Source organism: Triticum aestivum, chromosome 3D, assembly GCF_018294505.1.
Source record: "Triticum aestivum cultivar Chinese Spring chromosome 3D, IWGSC CS RefSeq v2.1, whole genome shotgun sequence".
NCBI classification, from domain to species: Eukaryota; Viridiplantae; Streptophyta; class Magnoliopsida; order Poales; family Poaceae; genus Triticum; species Triticum aestivum.
In genome coordinates this window covers 426,025,553-426,048,086 of record NC_057802.1, presented here as the reverse complement: position 1 = coordinate 426,048,086, position 22,534 = coordinate 426,025,553, and positions in this window count along the sequence as shown.

The following is a 22,534-nucleotide window of genomic DNA, read 5'->3' as shown; positions in this document are numbered from 1 at the left end:
ATGGAGATGAACTTGCTATAGTTCCTTATGTTAAACATGAAATTGTTGCTATTGCACCCACGCATGATAGTCCTATTATCTTTTTGAATTCTCCAAACTACACTATATCGGAGAAGTTTGCCCTTATTAAGGATTATATTGATGGGTTGCCTTTTACCGTTGCACATGATGATTTTGATGAATATAATATGCATGTGCTTGCTGCTCCTACTTGCAATTATTATGAGAGAGGAACTATATCTCCACCTCTCTATGTTTCCCACATGATAAAATTGCAAGAAACTGTTTATACTATGCATTGGCCTTTGCTATGTGTGCATGAATTGTTCTTTTATGACATGCCGATGCATAGGAAGAGAGTTAGACTTCGTTGTTGCATGATATATGTTGCCTTGTGCTCATTACTAAATTACAAATCATTGTTAATTAAAATTGGCTTTGATATACCTTGGGATCCGGGTGGATCCATTACTTGAGCACTATATGCCTAGCTTAATGGCTTTAAAGAAAGCGCTGCCAGGGAGACGACCCGGAAGTTTTAGAGAGTCATTTATTTCTGTTGAGTGCTTTCATATATTTTAAAAGCAACAAAAATAAAGAGGGGAACCCAAAACTTTTCAAAAAGGAAAGTGAAAGTGAGAAAGACAGGCATTGTTGAAGTGGGAGAGCTCCTTGAACTTTGTTCATGCTCACGTCAACTTTGTGAATCTTGATTACAGAAACTTTTCAACAAAAATAATTATCCCCTTGTACAATTCCATTTTTTTATAAAAATAATGTGCCAAGGTTTGCCTTTGGGATGTTTACAATGCTTGTTGGTTTGTACAGTGCAGGACAGAAACTTTGGCTGTAGTGCATGATTTTTAATTTTTTACTGAAACCTCAAATGGTTCTGATTCTTTTTGCACTATCTTTCTATACAAATTGTTTAGTTTTCCGAATTTTTGCAGAATTGTTCAAGTATTATAAGTATGGTGAATGTTCAGATTATTACAGACTGTTCTGTTTTAGACAGATTCTGTTTTTGATGCATAGTTTGCTTGTTTTGATGAAACTATCAATTTATATCAGTGGATTAAGCCATGAAAAAGTTATACTACAGTAGACACAATGACAAAAAAAATATGAATTGGTTTGCAACAGTACTTAGAGTAGTGATTTGCTTTATTATACTAACGGATCTTACCGAGTTTTCTGTTGAAGTTTTGTGTGGATGAAGTGTTCGATGATCGAGAAGGTTTCGATGTGAGAAGAAGGAAGAGAGGCAAGAGCTCAAGCTTGGGGATGCCCGAGGCACCCCAAGTAAATATTCAAGGAGACTCAAGCGTCTAAGCTTGGGGATGCCCCGGAAGGCATCCCCTCTTTCTTCAACAAGTATCGGTATGTTTTCGGATTCGTTTCGTTCATGCGATATGTGCGATCTTGGAGCGTCTTTTTCATTTAGTTTTCATTTTTATTTTATGCACCATGCTGGTATGAGATAGTCCTTGGTTGATTTATAGAATTCTCTTTGCACTTCACTTATATCTTTTGAGCATGGCTTTATAGAATGCTTCATGTGCTTCACTTATATCATTTGAAGTTTGGATTGCCTGTTTCTCTTCACTTAGACAACCGCCATTTGTAGAATGCCCTTTTGCTTCACTTATATTTGTTAGAGCGTGGGCATATCTTTTGTAGAAAGAATTAAACTCTCTTGCTTCACTTATATCTATTTAGAGAGATGACAGGAACTGGTCATTCACATGGTTAGTCATAAAATCCTACATAAAACTTGTAGATCGCTGAATATGATATGTTTGATTCCTTGCAATAGTTTTGCGATATAAAGGTGGTGATATTAGAGTCGTGCTAGTTGAGTAATTGTGTAATTGAGAAATACTTGTGTTGAGGTTTGTGATTCCCGTAGCATGCACGTATGGTGAACCGTTATGTGATGAAGTCGGAGCATGATTTATTTATTGATTGTCTTCCTTATGAGTGGCGGTCGGGGACGAGCGATGGTCTTTTCCTACCAATCTATCCCCCTAGGAGCATGCATGTAGTACTTTGTTTCGATAATTAATAGATTTTTGCAATAAGTATGTGAGTTCTTTATGACTAATGTTGAGTCCATGGATTATACGCACTCTCACCCTTCCACCATTGCTAGCCTCTCTAGTACCGCGCAACTTTCGCCGGTACCATAAACCCACCATACCTACCTATCATGGCATTTCCATAGCCATTCCGAGATATATTTCCATGCAACTTCCATCATCATCATATACATGACTTGAGCATTCATTGGCATATTGCTTTGCATGATCATAAGATAGCTAGCATGATGTTTTCATGGCTTGTCCGGTTTTTTTTTGATGTCATTGCTATGCTAGATCATTGCACATCCCGGTACACCGCCGGAGGCATTCATATAGAGTCATACCTTTTTTCTAGTATCGAGTTGTAATATTGAGTTGTAAGTAAATAAAAGTGTCATGATCATCATTATTAGAGCATTGCCCCAGTGAGGAAAGGATGATGGAGACTATGATTCCCCCATAAGTCGGGATGAGACTCCGGACTTTACAAAAAATAAAAGAGGCCAAAGAAGCCCAAATAAAAAAAGAGGCCAAAGAAGCCCACCAAAAAAAGAGAAAATAAAAAAAATGAGAGAAAAAGAGAGAAGGGGCAATGTTACTATCCTTTTACCACACTTGTGCTTCAGAGTAGCACCATGTTCTTCGTATAGAGAGTCTCTTGAGTTATCACTTTCATATACTAGTGGGAATTTTCATTATAGAACTTGGCTTGTATATTCCAACGATGGGCTTCCTCAAATGCCCTAGGTCTTCATGAGCAAGCAAGTTGGATGCACACCCACTTAGTTTCAGTTTGAGCTTTCATACACTTATAGCTCTAGTGCATCCGTTGCATGGCAATCCCTACTCCTCACATTGACATCAATTGATGGGCATCTCCATAGCCCGTTGATTAGCCGCGTCGATGTGAGACTTTCTCCTTTTTTGTCTTCTCCACATAACCCCCATCATCATATTCTATTCCACCTATAGTGTTATGTCCATGGCTCACGCTCATGTATTGCGTGAAAGTTGAAAAGGTTTGAGAAACGTCAAAAGTATGAAACAATTGCTTGGCTTGTCATCCGGGTTGTGCATGATGTGAATATTTTGTGTGAAGAAGATGGAGCATAGCCAGACTATATGATTTTGTAGGGATGAGCTTTCTTTGGCTATGTTATTTCAATAAGACATAATTGCTTGGTTGGTATGCTTGAAGTATTATTGTTTTTATGTCAAAAGATAGACTATTGCTTTGAATCACTCGTGTCTTAATATTCATGCCATGATTAGATACATGACCAAGATTATGCTAGGTAGAATTCCACATCAAAAATTATCTTTTTTATCATTTACCTACTCGAGGACGAGCAGGAATTAAGCTTGGGGATGCTCATACGTCTCCGTCGTATCTATAATTTTTGATTGTTCCATGCCAATATTATTCAACTTTCATATACTTTTGGCAACTTTTTATATCATTTTTGGGACTAACATATTGATCCGGTGCCTAGTGCCAGTTCCTGTTTGTTGCATGTTTTATGTTTTGCAGAATATCCATATCAAACGGAATCCAAACGGGATAAAAACGGACGGAGCTTATTTTTGGAATATTTGGAAAATTCTGGAAGAAAAATCCACGCGAGATGGTGCCCGAGGTGGCCATGAGGCAGGGGGCGCCCCAGCCCCCCTGGGCACACCCCTGACCCTCGTGGGTGATGTCTACTACTCAACCTTCTTCTTGTAGACATTGTTGGGCCTCCAAGTGCAGAGGTTTGTAGGACAGTAGCAAGTTTCCCTCAAGTGGATGACCTAAGGTTTATCAATCCGTAGGAGGCGTAGGATGAAGATGGTCTCTCTCAAACAACCCTGCAACCAAATAACAAAGAGTCTCTTGTGTCCCCAACACACCCAATACAATGGTAAATTGTATAGGTGCACTAGTTCGGCGAAGAGATGGTAATACAAGTGCAATATGGATGGTAGATATAGGTTTTTGTAATCTGAAAATATAAAAACAGCAAGGTAACTAATAATAAAAGCGAGCACAAACGGTATTGCAATGCTAGGAAATAAGGCCTAGGGTTCATACTTTCACTAGTGCAAGTTCTCTCAACAATAATAACATAATTGGATCATATAACTATCCCTCAACATGCAACAAAGAGTCACTCCAAAGTCACTAATAGCGGAGAACAAACGAAGAGATTATGGTAGGGTATGAAACCACCTCAAAGTTATTCTTTCCAATCAATCCGTTGGGCTATTCCTGTAAGTGTCACAAACAGCCCTAGAGTTCGTACTAGAATAACACCTTAAGACACAAATCAACCAAAACCCTAATGTCACCTAGATACTCCAATGTCACCTCAAGTATCCGTGGGTATGATTATACGAAATGCATCACACAATCTCAGATTCATCTATTCAACCAACACAAAGTACTTCAAAGAGTGCCCCAAAGTTTATACCGGAGAGTCAAGACGAAAACGTGTGCCAACCCCTATGCATAGGTTCATGGGCGGAACCCGCAAGTTGATCACCAAAACATACATCAAGTGAATCACGTGATATCCCATTGTCACCACAGATACGCACGGCAAGACATACATCAAGTGTTCTCAAATCATTAAAGACTCAATCCGATAAGATAACTTCAAAGGGAAAACTCAATCCATTACAAGAGAGTAGAGGGGGAGAAGAAACATAAGATCCAACTATAATAGCAAAGCTCGCGATACATCAAGATCGTGCCAAATCAAGAACACGAGAGAGAGAGATCAAACACATAGCTACTGGTACATACCCTCAGCCCCGAGGGTGAACTACTCCCTCCTCGTCATGGAGAGCGCCGGGATGATGAAGATGGCCACCGGTGAGGGATCCCCCCACCGACAGGGTGCCGGAACAGGGTCCCGATTGGTTTTTGGTGGCTACAAAGGCTTGCGGCGGCGGAACTCCCGATCTATTCTGTTCCCCGATCATTTTAGGGTATATGGATATATATAGGCGGAAGAAATACGTCAGGGGAGCCACGAGGGGCCCACGAGGGTGGAGGGCGCGCCCCCCTGCCTCGTGCCTTCCTCGTTGCTTCCTTTACGTGGACTCCAAGTCTCCTGGGTTGCTTTCTTTCCAAAAATAACTTCTCCAGAAGGTTTCATTCCGTTTCGACTCCGTTTGATATTCCTTTTCTTCGAAACACTGAAACAAGAGAAAAAACTGGAACTGGCACTGGGCTCTGGGTCAATAGGCTAGTCCCAAAAATAATATAGAAGTGTTTACTAAAGCCCATAAACATCCAAAACAGATAATATAATAGCATGGAACAATCAAAAATTATAGATACGTTGGAGACGTATCAGCATCCCCAAGCTTAATTCCTGCTCGTCCTCGAGTAGGTAAATGATAAAAACAGAATTTTTGATGTGGAATGCTACTTGGCATAATTTCAATGTAATTCTTCTTAATTGTGGTATGAATATTCAGATCCGAAAGATTCAAGATAAAAGTTCATATTGACATAAAAATAATAATACTTCAAGCATACTAACTAAGCAATTATGTCCTCTCAAAATAACATGGCCAAAGAAAGTTCATCCCTACAAAATCATATAGTTTAGTCATGCTCCATTTTCGTCACACAAGAATGCTCTCATCATGCACAACCCCGATGACAAGCCAAGCAATTGTTTCATACTTTAGTAATCTCAAACCTATAAACTTTCACGCAATACATGAGCGCGAGCCATGGACATAGCACTTTGGGTGGAATAGAATATGATGATGGGGGTTATGTGGAGAAGACAAAAAGGAGAAAGTCTCACATCAACGAGGCTAATCAATGAGCTATAGAGATGCCCATCGATTGATGTTAATGCAAGGAGTAGGGATTGCCATGCAACGGATGCACTAGAGCTATAAATATATGAAAGCTCAACAAAAGAAACTAAGTGGGTGTGCATCCAACTTGCTTGCTCACGAAGACCTAGGGCACTTGAGGAGGCCCATTGTTGGAATATACCAGCCAAGTTCTATAATGAAAAATTCCCACTAGTATATGAAAGTGACAAAACAAGAGACTCTCTATCATGAAGATTGTGGTGCTACTTTGAAGCACAAGTGTGGTAAAAGGATAGTAACATTGTCCCTTCTCTCTTTTTCTCTCATTTTTTTTGGGTTTTCTCTTTTTTTTATGGCCTTTCTCTCTTTTTTTATTCTTTTTTATTCCTCACTTGGGACAATGCTCTAGAAAATGATGATCATCACACTTCTATTTATTTACAACTCAATGATTACAACTCGATACTAGAACAAAGTATGACTCTATATGAATGCCTCCGGCGGTGTACCGGGATATGCAATGAACCAAGAGTGACATGTAAGAAAGAATTATGAACGGTGGCTTTGCCACAAATACTATGTCAACTACATGATCATGATAAGCAATATGATATTGATGAACGTGTCATGATAAACGGAACGGTGGAAAGTTGCATGGCAATATATCTCGGAATGGCTATGGAAATGCCATAATAGGTAGGTATGGTGGTTGTTTTGAGGAAGATATAAGGAGGTTTATGTGTTAAAGAGTGTATCATATCACGGGGTTTGGATGCACCGGCGAAGTTTGCACCAACTCTCAATGTGAGAAAGGGCAATGCACGGTACCGAAGAGGCTAGCAATGATGGAAGGGTGAGAGTGCGTATAATCCATGGACTCAACATTAGTCATAAAGAACTCACATACTTATTGCAAAAATCTACAAGTCATCAAAAACCAAGCACTACGCGCATGCTCCTAGGGGGATAGATTGGTAGGAAAAGACCATCGCTCGCCCCCTACCGCCACTCATAAGGAGGACAATCAAAGAACACCTCATGTTTCAAATTTGTTACATAACTTTTACCATACGTGGATGCTACGGGACTTGCAAACTTCAACACAAGTATTTCTCAAATTCACAACTACTCAACTAGCACAACTTTAATATCACTATCTCCATATCTCAAAACAATCATCAAGTATCAAACTTCTCTTAGTATTCAACACACTCATAAGAAAGTTTTTTACTAGTTTAAGCAAATTACCATGCTGTTTAAGAATCTTAAGATAATATAAGTGAAGCATGAGAGTTCATCTATTTCTTCAAAATAAAACTACCGTCGTGCTCTAAAAGATATAAGTGAAGCACTAGAGCAAATGACAAACTACTCCAAAAGATAGAAGTGAAGATCAATGAGTAGTCGAATAATTATGTAACTATGTGAAGATTCTCTAACATTTTAAGAATTTTTGATCTTGGTACTTTATTCAAACAGCAAGCAAAACTAAATAAAATGACATGATGCTCCAAGCAAAACACATATCATGTGGTGAATAAAAATATAGCTCCAAGTAAAGTTACCGATGAATGAAGACGAAAGAGGGGATGCCATCCGGGGCATCCCCAAGCTTAGGATCTTGGTTGTCCTTGAATATTACCTTGGGGTGCCTTGTGCATCCCCAAGCTTAGGCTCTTGCCACTCCTTATTCCATAGTCCATCGAATCTTTACCCAAAACTTGAAAACTTCACAACACAAAACTTAACAGAAAACTCGTAAGCTCCGTTAGCGAAAGAAAACAAAACACCACTTCAAAGTACTGTAATGAACTCATTATTTATTTATATTGGTGTTAAACCTAATGTATTCCAACTTCTCTATGGTTTATAAACTCTTTTACTAGCCATAGATTCATCAAAATAAGCAAACAACACACGAAAAACAGAATCTGTCAAAAACAGAACAGTCTGTAGTAATCTGTAACTAACGCAAACTTATGGAACTCAAAAAATTCTACCAAAATAGGAAGACCTAGATAATTTGATTATTGATATGCCTAAATTGGAATCAGTATTTTATCGCATTCTGGTGATTTTTAACAATTGTTTTAGTGAACAGAAAGTTTCTGGAATTTTCAGCAAGATCAAATAACTATCATCCAAGAAGATCCTATAGGTCTTACTTGGCACAAACACTAATTAAAACATAAAACCACATCTAACCAGAGGCTAGATAGATTATTTATTCCTAAACAGAACCAAAAAGCAAGAAACTAAAATAAAGTTGGGTTGCCTCCCAACAAGCGCTAACGGTTAACGCCCCTAGCTAGGCATGATGGTTGCAATGATGCTCGCATAAAAGATAAGAATTGGAACATAAAGAGAGCATCATGAAGAATATGACTAGCACATTTAAGTCTAACACACTTCCTATGCATAGGGATTTTGTGAGCAAACAACTTATGGAAACAAGAATCAACTTGCATAGGAAGGTAAAACAAGCATAACTTCAAGATTTTAAGCACATAGAGAGGAAACTTGATATTATTGCAATAAGTAGAAGCATATGATCCTCTCTCATAATAATTTTCAGTAGCATCATGAATGAATTCAAAAATAGAACCAGCACCTAAAGCATTCTTTTCATGATCTACAAGCATAGAAAATTTACTACTCTCCACATAAGCAAAATTCTTCTCATGAATAGTAGTGGGAGCAAACTCAACAAAATAGCTATCATGTGATTGAAAATTAAGATCAAGATGACAAGTTTCATGGTTATCATCATTCTTTAAAGCATACGTGTCATCACAATAATCATCATAGATAGGAAGCATGCTTTCATCATAATAAATTTGCTCATCAAAACTTGGGGGACTAAACATATCATCTTCATCAAACATAGCATCCCCAAGCTTGTGGCTTTGCATATCATTAGCATCATGGATATTCAAGGAGGTCATACTAACAACATTGCAATCATGCTCATCATTCAAAGATTTAGTGCCAAACATTTTAATGCATTCTTCTTCTAACACTTTGGCACAATTTTCCTTCCCATCATACTCACGAAAGATATTAAAAAGATGAAGCGTATGAGGTAAACTCAATTCTATTTTTTTGTAGTTTTCTTTTATGAACTAAACTAGTGATGAAACAAGAAACAAAAAGATTCGATTGCAAGATCTAAAGATATACCTTCAAGCACTCACCTCCCCGGCAACGGCGCCAGAAAAGAGCTTAGTTGACGGGGTGTGAGTGCCGCTTACCTAGCCTCCCCGGCAACGGCGCCAGAAACTGCTTGATGTCTACTACTCAACCTTCTTCTTGTAGACGTTCTTGGGCCTCCAAGTGCAGAGGTTTGTAGGACAGTAGCAAGTTTCCCTCAAGTGGATGACCTAAGGTTTATCAATCCGTAGGAGGCGTAGGATGAAGATGGTCTCTCTTGAACAACCCTGCAGCCAAATAACAAAGAGTCTCTTGTGTCCCCAACACACCCAATACAATGGTAAATTGTATAGGTGCACTAGTTCGGCGAAGAGATGGTGATACAAGTGCAATATGGATGGTAGATATAGGTTTTTGTAATCTGAAAATATAAAAACAGCAAGGTAACTAATAATAAAAGCGAGCACAAACGGTATTGCAATGCTAGGAAATAAGGCCTAGGGTTCATACTTTCACTAGTGCAAGTTCTCTCAACAATAATAACATAATTGGATCATATAACTATCCCTCAACATGCAACAAAGAGTCACTCCAAAGTCACTAATAGCGGAGAACAAACGAAGAGATTATGGTAGGGTACGAAACCACCTCAAAGTTATTCTTTCCAATCAATCCGTTGGGCTATTCCTATAAGTGTCACAAACAGCCCTAGAGTTCGTACTAAAATAACACCTTAAGACACAAATCAACCAAAACCCTAATGTCACCTAGATACTCCAATGTCACCTCAAGTATCCGTGGGTATGATTATATGATATGCATCACACAATCTCAGATTCATCTATTCAACCAACACAAAGTACTTCAAAGAGTGCCCCAAAGTTTATACCGGAGAGTCAAGACGAAAACGTGTGCCAACCCCTATGCATAGGTTCATGGGCGGAACCCGCAAGTTGATCACCAAAACATACATCAAGTGAATCACGTGATATCCCATTGTCACCACAGATACGCACGGCAAGACATACATCAAGTGTTCTCAAATCATTAAAGACTCAATCCGATAAGATAACTTCAAAGGGAAAACTCAATCCATTACAAGAGAGTAGAGGGGGAGAAGAAATATAAGATCCAACTATAATAGCAAAGCTCGCGATACATCAAGATCGTGCCAAATCAAGAACACGAGAGAGAGAGATCAAACACATAGCTACTGGTACATACCCTCAGCCCCGAGGGTGAACTACTCCCTCCTCGTCATGGAGAGCACCGGGATGATGAAGATAGCCACCGGTGAGGGATCCCTCCTCCGGCAGGGTGCCGGAACAGGGTCCCGATTGGTTTTTGGTGGCTACAGAGGCTTGCGGCGGCGGAACTCCCGATCTATTCCGTTCCCCGATCGTTTTAGGGTATAAGAAATAGGCGGAAGAAATACGTCAGGGAGCCACGAGGGGCCCACAAGGGTGGAGGGCGCGCCCAGGGGGTGGGCACGCCCCCCTGCCTCATGCCTTCCTTGTTGCTTCCTTGACGTGGACTCCAAGTCTCCCGGGTTGCTTTCTTTCCAAAAATAACTTCTCCAGAAGGTTTCATTCCGTTTCGACTCCGTTTGATATTCCTTTTCTTCTAAACACTGAAACAAGGGAAAAAACAGGAACTTGCACTGGGCTCTGGGTCAATAGGTTAGTCCCAAAAATAATATAGAAGTGTTTAATAAAGCCCATAAACATCCAAAACAGATAATATAATAGCATGGAACAATCAAAAATTATAGATACGTTGGAGACGTATCAGTGGGACACCCGTAAGGCGGTTGATGCCCTTCTTCGGCCGCAAGAAAGCTAATTTTTGGTTAAAAAAATCACGGCGAAGGTTTCAGTCCAATCGGAGTTACGGATCTCCATATATATGCGAAACGGTGAAAGGGCAGAGGAGGAGGAGGCAGAAACAGAGAGAGACAGAGAGACAGATCCAATCTCGGAGGGGCTCTCGCCCCTCCCGTGCCATGGAGGCCATGGACCAGAGGGGAAACCCTTCTCCCATCTAGGGAGGAGGTCAAGGAAGAAGAAGAAGGAGGAGGGGGGCTCTCTCCCCCTTGCTTCCGGTGGTGCCGGAGTGCCACCGGGGGCCATCATCATCACCGCAATCTTCACCAACAACTTCACCGCCATCATCACCAACTCTTCCCCCCTCTATGCAGCGGTGTAACCTCTCTCTTACCCGCTGTAATCTCTACTTAAACATGGTGCTCAACGCTATATATTATTTCCCAATGATGTATGGCTATCCTATGATGTTTGAGTAGATCTGTTTTGTCCTATGGGCTATTTGATGATCAAGATTGGTTTGAGTTGCATGTTTTATTATTGGTGCTGTCCTATGGTGCTCTCCGTGTCGCGCAAGCGTGAGGGATCCCCGCTGTAGGGTGTTGCAATACGTTCATGATTCGCTTATAGTGGGTGGCGTGAGTGAACAGAAGCACAGACCCGAGTAAGTAGGTTGTTTGCGTATGGGATAAAGAGGACTTGATGCTTTAATGCTATGGTTGGGTTTTACCTTAATGATCTTTAGTAGTTGCGGATGCTTGCTAGAGTTCCAATCATAAGTGCATATGATCCAAGTAGAGAAAGTATGTTAGCTTATGCCTCTCCCTCAAATAAAATTGCAATAATCATTACCGGTCTAGTTATCGATTGCCTAGGGACAAATAACTTTCTCGTAACAAAAAGCTCTTTACTAAAACTAATTTAGTTGTGTCTTTATCTAAACAGCCCCTAGCTTTTATTTACGTGCTCTTTACTTTCTTGCAAGCCTATCCAAAAACACCTACAAAGTATTTCTAGTTTTATTCTTGTTCTAGGTAAAGCGAACGTCAAACGTGCGTAGAGTTGTATCGGTGGTCGATAGAACTTGAGGGAATATTTGTTCTACCTTTAGCTCCTCGTTGGGTTCGACACTCTTACTTATAGAAAGAGGCTACAATTGATCCCCTATACTTGTGGGTTATCAGCATGCCAAGTGTCATGAATTTCAGACGAGCTTTGGATTTACTAGAATTAAAAAATCAGGTATCTCAATGTTTGCGGCTGAGTGACGGTGGCAGGGTGTTTGACATTCATTCCCATTTCTTGCATGGGACCTAAGCATGCAACCAAGGACACAGATTTAAATTTTCAACCAATTTATATGCATTAGAGCATGTGCCTGTAGTTCAAATTTTAATTACGCACATGAATGCATAGAAAACTCAGTTAATGTATAAAAATGTCCAAGCGAACCCCGAAAAATCCCAAAAAATGACACAACGCTCCTATTGTTCTATGTTGACACTAGGAAAAAAATTGAAATCGAGAAGAGGCAATGGATATCGTTTCGTCCGGACAGGTGAAACGTTCCCTACCGAAACCATCACACTTGTTGTGAGAAGCTCTGGTTTGAGAGAAGCTTATACCCAAACCTGCCCCAAATGGGACACAAATTTTACCACAGCATGTTGATGCCGCTTCATCATAGCATGCCAAGTTTCATGAATTTCGGACGACTTTTGGATTTACTAGAATTACAAAAGCAAGTACGTCGACGTTTGCCGTGCTGTGGTGTTCGAAATTCATCCCCATTTTTTGCATGGGACATAAGCATAAACACATGGACACATATATGATTTTACAACCCATGTTGGTGCACCGGAGCATGTGCACGTAGTTTAATTTTGAATTGTGCACCTGAAATGGCTAGAAAACCAATTTAATGTATAAAATGTCCAAACGAACCCTGAATAATTCCAATTCTTTTACGACACACATATAGTTGCATGTTCACTGCAGATAAAAGGTCTAGCAATTCAAACACCGTCCATTGCCGTTGTGACCCCATTATGTTATTCAAATCAAGATGAAAAATCAAGTAGATCCCACACAGTTTATTATCACCAACCGTGTGAGATGCAGTACAAAATATCCTGGGGCACCGTCGGTGTATAGTACGCCTATGGCTTACGCGAGAAGGTGCGTCATCTACAGTCCACAGCCGGCGTGTCAGGCACACTAGCTCGCTCCCCAAATATCATTTTGCCGTTCAATCATCGCCGGTGAAAGATGGGGACGTGGACCCGCGTCGTGAGGGCAACTTCGGCGGCCCACTCCGGCGAGAGCGCAGCCGCCATGCGCGTGCTAACAAGGTGCATGAGCGCGGCTGAAATCTGCGACCGGGCTGCCAAGGCAGCCCAAACGACCACTGTTGCTTCTTAGGTGGTGGCAGCAACATCTGCCTCGGGGATAGCAACTGGCGAGAGCGGTACAACAGTTGTCCGTTCCGCAACCGCGGCCTTGGCCCTGATGGAGACCACCCACGACCATGCCGAGGCCGCCCACGCCCAGCTCATGGCGGTCACCGCACAAATTGAACGAAGCTTCTCCGACAACGGTCCGCAACCCACGGCCGAAGAGTTGGCAATCGCCGAGAGCGTTCGAGCAGTCGTCCGTTCCTCCGCCGCATACCTTGCGACGACGGAGCCCGTCCAAGCCCAGATCGCGGCCGCCCATGCCCAGCTCGTGGTGGCCTTTTCCAAAGAGATGGCGGACGCGGATGGCGAGATGCTTGTCGAGTATGGTGCGATGGATGCCATGGAGCCCCTTCCCTAGGAGACCGTCGGGCGCGAGCTGGACATGGAGGAGGCGGCGGAGATCCACGAGCACCAGCTGTAGTAGAACTCTTTGTTTGTTTAATTAAAGCGCCGGTCTTTAATTTGTTAGAGTAATGTTTAGGCCAGCTAGCTCTGTTTAATTGCTGAACTTGCTCGATTAAGAAGTGTGGGTGTGCTGTAGTCTCCTTTGTGTACCCAAATTATGCAATGACGTGGATGACCACTGTAACCAGGGAAATTCAAACCAAAATTTTTGATGTTCAAACTCATCACACACGGGTTAAGCTATCTGAATCGTTTGTGATGTTCACATATCGTACACAGTTCTGAATAAGGGACCGTGTCTAATGACACTATGCGCGCTAGTTTTTCGCTGAAGCGATTCCAAATTTTCGGCTTCCGCGGAAATATCTACCTCCCCGCCCCCTCCCCCTTACCAAAAGCCACATTTCCTCTGTTTCCGCCTTTCTTTCCAAGTTGAAACCTTCACTCCTTGCTTGCAGCGCCGCCTCCTCGCCGGCGACCCTCCTTCACGCTGCTCGACCTCGTCTATCCAGGCAGGTAATCCACACCCGACCCCCATCCTCCTCCTCCTTCCACATCCCACATGCCCCGATCACCGGCGCGACACCTTCCACCCAAATCACTGACCCCTCCACCAAATAAGCGCCGCCCTAAGCCATGGTGCACGCAGTATAGTCAGGATCTAAAGGAGCATTTGGCAGCGGAGAAGCAAATCGCGGCCGCACGCGCGAATGAGGTTGCGATGGCTGCCATTCGTGTCGAACCCCAGATCTTGGAGGAGCACCTTGCCATTTGCTAGCTACGCCGGTTAAGCATGCTCAGTTTACCCATTGCGTGTGCTGCTCCTACCTTTCCTTAACAAATTCTAGTGAATTGTGCTATCTAATTTTACCATGCAATCTGTTGCTCTAGTGTATATGTTCTATATGTCATGCAGTGTGATGCTCACTTATTAACTATTTGGTTAATTAGTTGTCGTCTTCAGTTAACTGTTTGGTTCAATTCTGCAAATGTGATGTTCAATTCTTCAGGCTGCAATTTTGTATTGTCTTCCATGTGAGAAATAAATCGAATTTCTCTTTACAAAATACATGAGAAACAAATACAATTGCTATATTTCCAAGTTGTCAAGCATGCTTGGTTTGGTTATACATTGTGCAATGTGGTGCTCAGTTAACGTTTGATTCATTTATGTTGTGGTGTTTAGTTAACTGTTTGGTTCAATTCTGCAATGCAATGTTCAATATTTGTGGGTGCATTCTGTTATTGTATACCATGTGAGAAGTAAATCGAATTTGGTTGTACTAAATACATGAGAAACAAATACAATTGCTATATTTCCAAGTTGTTAAACATGCTTGGTTTGGTTATACATTATGCAATGTGGTGCTCAGTTAACGTTTGGTTCATTTGTGTTGTGGTGTTTAGTTAACTGTTTGGTTCAATTTTGCAATGCGATGTTCAATAGTTGTGGGTGCATTCTGTTATTGTATACCATGTGGGAAGTAAATCGAATTTGGTTGTACTAAATACATGAGAAACAAATACAATTGCTATATTTCCAAGTTGTTAAGCATGCTTGGTTTGGTTAACTATCTGATCTTCTATTAGGAGTGTGTTATATTGTGCAATGTGGTGCTCAGTTAACGTTTGGTTCATTTGTTGTGGTGTATAGTTAATTGTTTGGTTCAATTCTGCAATCCGGTGTTCAATTGTTGTGGGTGCATTCTGTTATTGTATACCATGCGAGGAATAAATTTAATTTGGATGTACTAAATACATGAGACACAAATACAATTGCTATTTTCCAAGTTGTTAAGCATGCTTGGTTTGGTTAACTGTCTGATCTTCTATTAGGAGTATGTTATATTGTGCAATGTGGTGCTCAGTTAATGTTTGGTTCATTTGTTGTGGTGTTTAGTTAACTGCTTGGTTCAATTCTGCAATGCGATGTCCAATTGTCGTGGGTAGAATTTTGTATTGTTGTGCATGTGAGGAATAAATCGAATTTGGCTGCACTTAATACATGAGAAACATATACAAGTGCTATATTTCCTAGTTCTTAATCATGCTTGGTTTGGATAAATGGGTTTTCCATGTGGCTTGAATTAATCTGATGAATCTGCAATGTGCTTATTTTTCATCAACATATTTTACTAATAGCACGCGAACCCTTACTTAACCTGATGACTAACTACCTTATATGTGTTGCAGGGAAACAATGGGAAGCACTGAGGTTTACAATCGAGGTTAGCACGTGCATGGTCCGTTGTCTAATAGCACATTATTGTGCAATTGCAGGAACCATTCTAATATTTAGGTTTTTAACAATTTGGTCTTGCACATGTAGGTCCTGCTGTCAGAGGTTTTGACCCACTGTTCGACCCTTTTTGCATATGGGGAAATGAGTTGTCCATGAATATCAATCAAGTCAAGAAAATCAGAAAGATTGTTAGGATAAAGAAATTAGCGACAAAAAACAACAAGATGTTTGTCTGCACAATGAAGAAGACATCAGTTAACTACAAGATGGTACTAACTATTATACCTTGCCTTTTTTTTATTCCTTTGCCCCATTTCCAATATAGAGAAGATATTTATGCACATCCTTGTTTTCAGGCCTTTCCAAAGCAGTTCACTGATGATTACCTCTCAAACCACCTCTATGGTCAGGAGGCGAGGAAGGTTTTCATACAACACCCACGGTTCAATATTGAAGTGTTCCTGAAGAGGACGAGGGACGGACGGTCAATCATCCACATGCACTGGCCCAAAGTTGCAAAGACCTTCAACATGAATGAAGGCTCAATATTCGCCTTCCGCTTTAGCAGTTTTCCAGATGAGATGCATCTGTCTATGTACCATCTATGATGCTAATTTTGAAAGGTTCTACATGTTGCATGTGAAACTTGGTGCTGGTGCAGTTGTGTAATGGGGTAGCTGAGTGCTGAAGCTATATCATGTTGTACTCTGATGTATTTCAATTATGAAATCCTGTTTCCTTAATATGCAAATGAAATATATTATGTGCTTAATATGAATGTAAATTAGATTAATAAATGGATTATTAATAATAGGGCAATTAGCCTGCTAATGGCGAATTAGCCTGCTAATTGGGTTTTGCTATTGCAAACGGTTATTGAGAAAATACCATGGGTGATGACCTCAGGCAACGCACACAGTTTCTAGGAATAAACCGTGTTGGATCAATCAACAATCACACACGACATCCTCTTGAAAATTGTTTGCGTTAGGCCACCTTGCGCAAACGTTTACCACAAAAAAATTGTGTGTGATGGATAGCCTTTGCCACATAGTTCCTTCTACGCACCGTGTGTGATGCATTCAATAACGCAAACGATAAAATTGTTAATACCGTGTGCAATGGCAACGCTATCACAAACGATTTAACGGGGGAAATTGTGTGTGATACCTGTGATCGGAAATGTTTTCCTTGGAGCGACTGTGTGGGATGTACATACGAACGAAAACGTTTAGTGGGAACTGACTGTGTGGGATGTACTTGCGATCGGAAACAATTTCTTCTGTATAATTGTATTTTTTACCTCTACTGTACGTATTACCGTATTTGAGCGCTCGTCGGTCGCACACAACCTCATTTTGCTGAGCGTGTGTGCCAGGAGGGCACATCCCCGACGGTTTCTGGGTCGTGTGGGAAGGATCCCCCTATCGCCCACACTCACCTGGTGACGGTTCGAAATGCCGTCGTGGAAAGGGGTTAAAAACCGTTTGTATAGCACCTCGATGTACCAGTGTTAGAAATGCTACAGAGCTCCCACTCACTTTCTTGTAAATACGGGCTTCTCCAAAAGTCTGTATAAAACCATATGCTTTGATCACCACATCAAAGCGTATATTCCAACTCCGAGAGGCTTGCACCAGTCCATAAATGGATCGCTGGAGCTTGCACACTTTGTCAGCACCTTTAGGATCGATAAAACCTTCTGGTTGCATCATATACAACTCTTCTTTAAGAAATCCATTAAGGAATGCAGTTTTGACATCCATTTGCCAGATTTCATAATCATAAAATGCGGCAACTGCTAACATGATTCGGATAGACTTAAGCATCGCTACGGGTGAGAAGGTCTCATCATAGTCAACTCCTTGAACTCGTCGAAAACCTTTCGCGACAAGTCGAGCTTTGTAGATAGTAACATTACCATTAGTGTCAGTCTTCTTCTTAAAGATCCATTTATTCTCTATGGCTTGCCGATCATCGGGCAAGTCCACAAAGTCCATACTTTGTTCTCATACATGGATCCCATCTCGGATTTCATGGCCTCAAGCCATTCTGTGGAATATGGGCTCATCATCGCTTCCTCATAGTTTGTAGGTTCATCATGGTCTAGTAACATGACTTCCAGAACAGGATTAGCATACCACTCTAGTGCGGAACGTGCTCTGGTTGACCTACGAGGTTCGGTAGTAACTTGATCCGAAGTTTCATGATCATTATCATTAGCTTCCTCACTAATTGGTGTAGGTATCACTAGAACTGATATCTGTGATGAACTACTTTCCAATTCAAGAGAAGGTACAATTACCTCATCAAGTTCTACTTTCCTCCCACTCACTTCTTTCGAGAGAAACTCCTTCTCTAGAAAGGATCCATTCTTAGCAATAAATATCTTGCCTTCGGATCTGTGATAGAAGGTGTACCCAACAGTCTCTTTTGGGTATCCTATGAAGACGCACTTCTCCGATTTGGGTTCGAGCTTATCAGGCTGAAGCTTTTTCACATAAGCATCGCAACCCCAAATTATAAGAAACGACAGCTTAGGTTTCTTTCCAAACCACAGTTCATATGGTGTCGTCTCAACGGATTTAGATGGTGCCCTATTTAAAGTGAATGCAGCTGTCTCTAATGCATAACCCCAAAACGATAGTGGTAAATCGGTAAGAGACATCATAGATCGCACCATATCTAATAAAGTACGGTTACGACGTTCGGACACACCATTACGCTATGGTGTTCCAGGTGGCGTGAGTTGTGAAACTATTCCACATTGTTTTAAATGAAGGCCAAACTCATAACTCAAATATTTGCCTCCGCGATCAGATCATAGAAACTTTATTTTCTAGTTACGATGATTCTCCACTTCACTCTCAAATTCTTTGAATTTTTTAAATGTTTCAGACTTGTGTTCCATTAAGTAAATATACCCATATCTGCTCAAATCATCTGTGAAGGTCAAAAAATAACGATACCCGCCGCGAGCCTCAACACTCATCGGACCGCATACATCGGTATGTATTATTTCCAATAAGTCAGTAGCTCGCTCCATTGTTCCGGAGAACGGAGTCTTAGTCATCTTGTCCATGAGGCATGGTTTGCAAGCATCAAATGATTCATAATCAAGTGATTCCAAAAGTCCATCTGCATGGAGTTTCTTCATGCGCTTTACACCAATATGACTTAAACGGCAGTGCCACAAATATGTTGCACTATCATTATCAACTTTGCATCTTTTGGCATCAATATTATGAATATGTGTATCACCACAATCGAGATTCAACAAAAATAGACCACTCTTCAAGGGTGCATGACCATAAAAGATATTACTCATATAAATTGAACAACCATTATTCTCTGATTTAAATGAATAACCGTCTCATATTAAACAAGATCCAGATATAATGTTCACGCTCAACGCTGGCACCAAATAACAATTATTCAGGTCTAAAACTAATCTCGAAGGTAGATGTAGAGGTAGCATGCCGACGGCGATCACATCGACCTTGGAACCATTCCCGATGTGCATCGTCACCTCGTCCTTAGCCAATCTTCGTTTAATCCGTAGCCCCTGTTTCGAGTTACAAATATGAGCAACCGAACCAGTATCAAATACCCAGGCACTGCTACGAGCATTAGTAAGGTACACATCAATAACATGTATATCAAATATACCTTTGTTCACTTTGCCATCCTTCTTATCCGCCAAATACTTGGGGCAGTTCCGCTTCCAGTGACCAATCCCTTTGCAGTAGAAGCACTCAGTTTCAGGCTTAGGTCCAGACTTGGGCTTCTTCCCGAGAGTGGCAACTTGCTTTCCATTCTTCTTGAAGTTCCCCTTCTTCCCTTTACCCTTTTTCTTGAAACTAGTGGTCTTGTTAACCATCAACACTTGATGCTCCTTCTTGATTTCTACCTCCGCAACTTTGAGCATTGCGAAGAGCTCGAGAACGGTCTTCTCCATCCCTTTGCATATTATAGTTCATCACGAAGCCTTTATAGCTTGGTGGCGGTGATTGAAGAACTCTTTCAATAACACTATCATCCGGAAGATTAACTCCCAGCTGAGTCAAGTGGTTATGGTACCCAGACATTCTGAGTATGTGTTCACTGACAGAACTGTTCTCCTCCATCTTGCAGCTATAGAACTTGTTGGAGACTTCATATCTCTCAACTCGGGCATTTACTTGAAATATTAACTTCAACTCTTGGAACATCTCATATGCTCCATGACGTTCAAAACGTCTTTGAAGTCCCGATTCTAAGTCATAAAGCATGGCACACTGAACTATCGAGTAGTCATCAACACGCGACTGCCAGGCATTCACAATGTCCACAGTTGCTGGAGGGGGTGGCACACCTAGCGGTGCATCAAGGACATAATTCTTCTGTGCAGCAATGAGGATAATCCTCAAGTTACGGAACCAGTCCGTGTAGTTGCTGCCATCATCTTTCAACTTAGATTTCTCTAGGAACGCATTAAAATTCAAGGGAACGGTAGCACGAGCCATTGATCTACAACATAGATATGCAAAAAAAAATTGACTGGGTAGATATGCAAAAATTATCAGGACTAAGTTCATGATAAATTAAGTTCAATTAATCATATTACATAAGAACTCCCACTTAGATAGACATCCCTCGAGTAATCTAAATGATCACGTGATCCAAATCAACTAAACCATGTCCGATCATCACGTGAGATGGAGTAGTTTTCAATGGTGAACATCTCTATGTTGATCATATCTACTATATGATTCATGTTCGACCTTTCGGTCTCTAGTGTTCCGAGGCCATGTCTGTACATGCTAGGCTCATCAAGTTTAACCCGAGTATTCCGCACGTGCAAAACTGTCTTGCACCCGTTGTATGTGAACGTAGAGCTTATCACACCCGATCATCACGTGGTGTCTCGGCACGACGAACTGTCGCAACGGTGCATACTTAGGGAGAACACCTATACCTTGAAATTTTAGTAAGGGATCATCTTATAATGCTACCGCCGTACTAAGCAAAATAAGATGCACAAAAGATAAACATCACATGCAATCAAAATATGTGACATGATATGGCCATCATCATCTTGTGCCTTTGATCTCCATCTCCAAAGCACCGTCATGATCTCCATCGTCACCGGCTTGACACCTTGATCTCCATCGTAGCGTCGTGGTCGTCTTGCCAACTATTGCTTCTACAACTATCGCTAATGCATAGTGATAAAGTAAAGCAATTACATGGCGTGTGCATCTCATACAATAAAGCGACAACCATAAGGCTCCTGCCAGTTGCCGATAACTTTTACAAAACATGATCATCTCATCCAACAACGTATATCACATCATGTCTTGACCATATCACATCACAACATGCCCTACAAAAACAAGTTAGACGTCCTCTACTTTGTTGTTGCAAGTTTTACGTGGCTGCTACGGGCTTCTAGCAAGAACCGTTCTTACCTACGCATCAAGACCACAACGATGTTTTGTCAAGTTTGCTGTTTTAACCTTCAACAAGGACCAGCCGTAGTCAAATTCGATTCAACTAAAGTTGGAGAAACAGACACCCGCCTGCCACCTTTATGCAAAACTAGTTGCATGTCTGTCGGTGGAACCGGTCTCATGAACGTGATCATGTAAGGTTGGTCCGGGCCGCTTCATCCAGCAATACCGCCGAATCAAAATAAGACGTTGGTGGTAAGCAGTATGACTATCATCGCCCACAACTCTTTGTGTTCTACTCGTGCATATCATCTACGGATAGACCTAGCTCGGATACCACTGTTGGGGAACGTAGCATGCAATTTCAAAATATTTCCTACGATCACGCAAGATCTATCTAGGAGATGCATACCAACGAGAGGGGGAGAGTGTGTCCATGTACCCTCATAGACCGAAAGCGGAAGCATTAGTTTAACGCGGTTGATGTAGTCGAACGTCTTCGCGATCCAACCGATCAAGTACCGAACGTACGGCACCTCCAAGTTCTGCACATGTTCAACTCGATGACGTCCCTCGAACTCTTGATCCAACAAAGTGTTGAGGGAGATTTTTGTCAGCACGACGGCGTGGTGACGGTGATGGTGAAGTGATCCGCGCAGGGCTTCGCCTAAGCACTACGACAATATGACCGGAGGAGTAAACGGTGGAGGGGGGCACCGCACACGGCTAAGAAACAATTGATGTACTTTGGGGTGCCCCCCTGATCCCGTATATAAAGGAGGAGAGGGAGGAGGCCGGCCCTAGGGGTGCGCCATGGGGGGACCGACTTGGACTCCTAGTCCTAATCGCCCCCCCCCCTTCCTTCTTACGGAGGGGGAAAGGGGGAAGGAGAGGGAGAGGGAGAAGGAAAGGGGCTGCCCCCCTGCCCTTGTCCAATTCGGACTGCCAATGGGGGGGCGCGCGCCACCCCTTGTGGGCTGCCCTCTCTATCCCCTATGGCCCAAGTTGGCCCATTACTTTCCCCGGGGGGTTCCGGTAACCTCCCGGTACTCCGATAAATATCCGAAACGCTCTGAAACCATTCTGATGTCCGAATACTATCATCCAATATATCAATCTTTACCTC